Consider the following 3,558-nt stretch of genomic DNA (forward strand, 5'->3'; position numbering starts at 1 on the left):
TATAAATATGAGGTGAATTATTAATGGGGGCTCAGCCCCCTCCCCCTGCCACAGCCGGGACCTGGCGCAGGGCCCTGCCCGACTGCTGCCTGCCCTGCCCACACCCTGTGTGCCAGGGCAATGCCAAACCCTGCCAAAAATCTGATCCTGGCAACCCCTGGGGGCACGAGGAGCTGAAGCACGGGAATGCAGCTTCCAGTGCATGGAGCAGGGGACAGGGACCTGGCCCTGAAGCCCCAGGATGTGGATGGCACATCCATCCGTCCATCAGTGATGGGAGCTGAGGAACTTCTTCCCTGCCAGCTCCTCCCGGACCCAAGATTAAAGCAAGGGAATTATTATAGCTGCTTGATTTGGGAAGGAGAAAGTCAAGCCCCAATGGAGGGGCACCAAGGGAGGAGCACCCAGCTCATGGCCAAGCTCCGTGGTCCCCAGGGGTGCTCCATGCAGCCTGGAAGCAGAATGCAGCCTACATCCCCTGCTGCCCCCAGCCCATCCCTTCCACCCTCACCGCATCCCTGGCCTCATCCAGCTCTCCTGGAGCAGCCAGGGAGGGAGCAGCCACCCAGAAAAGAGCTCAGAAGTGCAGTCAGACGCCAGTGGCACAGCTGGAAAACCCCACGGGATGCACGGCACGTGGCATGTCCCGAGGACACCATTCCCGGCACAGCGGGGCCGTGGGACGGGGCTGGGGGGGGCTGCCGCAGCCTCTCCCGTGGTGCGAGTGGAGGTGCCAGCAGACAGCCCGGCTCGGTGGCAGCGTCCCGGCGAGATGCAGCCTCCGGGGACGAGCCCAGCCCTGTGCAGACAGTCTGGCGCCGCTCCCGGCTTGGATGAAGCCGCTGCTGCCTCCGCTCACGCTGCCCGACAGCGGAGCTGGGCCGCCGATGCTTGGACATGTGTCAAACTCGCTTGAAAGCACGAGAAGGGGAGTGGAGAGAGGAGAGAAACTTAAAACCAGCGGCTCGGTGCTTGGCAGCAATTAGGGAAGTAAACAGAACGTGCACGGGGGTGTCTCACACAGCCACAGAGCACAAATCCAAACAGGTAACTACCAGGTGGCGCGGAGAGGCTGTTGCTCCGGTACCGAGCCCGAGCTGGGCACGCTGGTTGCCCCCAGGGAGAGGGCAGGTGGTGGCAGAGGGGCAGCCCCGGGCCTCGGGAGCCCAAGGGGACAGGCACAGGAGGAGACAGATGCTGACAAGTCGCCGGACTCACACGCAGCCAGCAGGAGGTTTTGGCAAGGGATCCAAGCAGCTCAGACCTCAGCTGGTCCCTGGGGCCGAGCTCAGCGGGGGCTGAGTGGGTCCAGCAGCTTTCCCACTCCTGCCTTGGAAAGCTGAGCCAGGTCCCCCCGCCCAGAGCGTTCAGGCTGCCTGTCTAGAGCACAGAAACCCCCAGCCTTGAGTGAGCTGGGAAGTCACTTCACATAGAAAGACGGACAGAGATTCGAGCCTCTGGGCACAGGCGGATCTGGGCAGTGGTGGGGGGAAACCAGGCAGGCATTTCTCTCTGGGGAAATGAGCAGGCAATAATTTGGGGGTTCCTACCACTCCCAGGCACAGAACTGTGCTTGGGGAAAGACCCCAGTGTGGAGAAAGTGGGCTGGGGAGGGGAGCGGGTCCAGTAGCCGCCGTCTCAGGCACCAAGGGGCAGTGCTGGGATCTGCCCTCCTGTGCCACAGGAAAGCCCCAGCCTGCAGCCAGGCAGCCCCGCAGCTCCTGCAGCCCAGGACTGAGACCACGTTGCTCTGATGTCCAAAGTGCACCTCCCACAGCCCCTCGAGGTCTCTGAGTGCAGGGACACCCAGAGCGCGCCCTGTGCCTCCCCAGACCCTCCCAGCCCAGAGACAGTGGATGGACAGGCAAACACAAAGCTGTCTGCCTTGGAGGTGTCAGCACAGACCCTGTCCGATGTTCCAGCAGCTCCGTGAACACCTCCATATGCTTTTTGGCCACTCCAAAGCAGCAGGAAAGCAGAGATTCATCCTTTTCCCTCCTCCCTGTCATCTCACTGTTTGCAGATTGCATGACTGGGCCAAGCACATCATCATCAGGATTGTTCAGTGCTTGGTACAGCCATCCTGGTTCTGGGATCCCACAGGAAGGGAGGGCCCAGATTTGCAGCCCCCCTCTATAAGAACCCCCCTTTGCTCTCTCATGGAGAAGCATCTCCCAGCAGTGGAGTGCCAGCTCCCAATCCAGCGGGAGAAAACCTGACAAAAGCAAAGGTCAAAGTCCTTCAGTCTCCCGAATCCACTCCAGGGCGCACATTCCACAGGATACGTCACTGCCAGAGAAGTCACTCGTTCAGGAGGGGTTCGTCACCCGCAGTAAGTGATGATGCAGTGGCAGGGGGCGGATTTGACGCAGGGAGAGAGAAGAAAGCCAGGGTCTGAGAGCCTGTCACCACAAACATTGCCCAGACAATGGGGATGCTGGGATGAACAGGATGCAAACTGTCAGGAAGACAGAGCTTGTCCAACCTGTTGGAGAGTTTACTATCCCCACGTGGTAGTGAAGAGGGATGAGGGCTGTAAGAGACGAGCAGCCACCCTGTTAGTGCCTCCCTGCGTGGCACTGGCTGGGAGATCCCTGGCTCCTGGATCAGACTGGCAATCCTGCTGCAGCCACGGTCAGGGCTGAGCTCTGGGACAGCCGGGCTTGGAGCCCACCGAGAGCTCCGTGTCAGCCGGACCGGAGGCCACGGGAGACCCCGGACTGACCGGCTTGGGAGCCCCCGGGAGCCGCCGGGAGCCCGGTGCTGCTGGGGTCAGCACCGCGGCCAGCGGCTCCGCTCAGCACCGCGGACAGCGGCACCGCGCAGGGACACCGCGCCCGCGTCCCCGCGAGCGTCCGGCGCTGCCGGGCCCCGGGCAGGGTCCACCACTGCCCCCTTCCTTCTGAGGGAACCTACATCACCCGCCAGGTCCCTGTGAAGATCCAGCACTGCTCCAACAGATCCTTGTAGGAGATCCTAGTATCACCCAGCAGGCTCCTGGGAAGATCTGCTATTGCCCCACCAGATCCCTGAGAGAATCCACGACTACCCCACGAACTCCCCGTGAGACCCTGCTATCACCCCACCAGGTCCCTGCTGCTGCCCCCCCAGCCCGGCTCGGAGCCTTGTTATCTCCCTGCCAGGACCCAAAGCTGCTGCGAAAGGATTTCCGTGCAGCCGCCGCTCGGCTCGGGCGGCAGAGCTGTGCGGCAGCGAGCAGCCATGGCTCACGGCTGCTGCACACACACGCACACGCACACAGGGATGTGTAAACACACACGGACTCCCCGCCGGAGCCTGCGAGCGGGGGGACGCCCTGGCACAAGCCCCGTGGCTCACACACGCTCACACTCGCACACGCACAGCCGGAGCCGGCGCGGGCACGCGCGCCCAGGGTTGCATCAGCTGAATTCATTAGCCCGTCTATTTTTACTAATGCAGCAAATCAAGTTGCTCTACAGGCGGAGAAAACACACCCGACACGGAGTGCTGTGGCGGAGCACGCAGCCGAGGCTTTTGTCCAGCACTCCTGAGGGGATGAGCTTCCTTCGGCTCCCT

General features: G+C 62.3%; 1 protein-coding gene across 2 annotated transcripts in view; it reads right to left on the bottom strand.

Annotated features, from left to right (window-relative positions):
* FBXL16 (F-box and leucine rich repeat protein 16) overlaps positions 1-3,558 on the bottom strand; it is a 26,603-nt gene that overhangs the window by 4,992 nt on the left and 18,053 nt on the right. The window contains exon 2 of one of the 2 annotated variants that reach the window (XM_017741299.1): positions 1,396-1,402. The exons of the other annotated variant lie outside the window; for it this stretch is intronic. The gene's annotated coding sequence lies outside the window, so the exon portion shown is untranslated. The remainder of the gene's footprint in view (positions 1-1,395; positions 1,403-3,558) is intronic. 2 annotated transcript variants of the gene reach the window in all.

The sequence above is a fragment of the Corvus brachyrhynchos genome, unplaced genomic scaffold (assembly GCF_000691975.1).
Source record: "Corvus brachyrhynchos isolate BGI_N302 unplaced genomic scaffold, ASM69197v1 scaffold58, whole genome shotgun sequence".
Lineage (NCBI taxonomy): Eukaryota > Metazoa > Chordata > Aves > Passeriformes > Corvidae > Corvus > Corvus brachyrhynchos.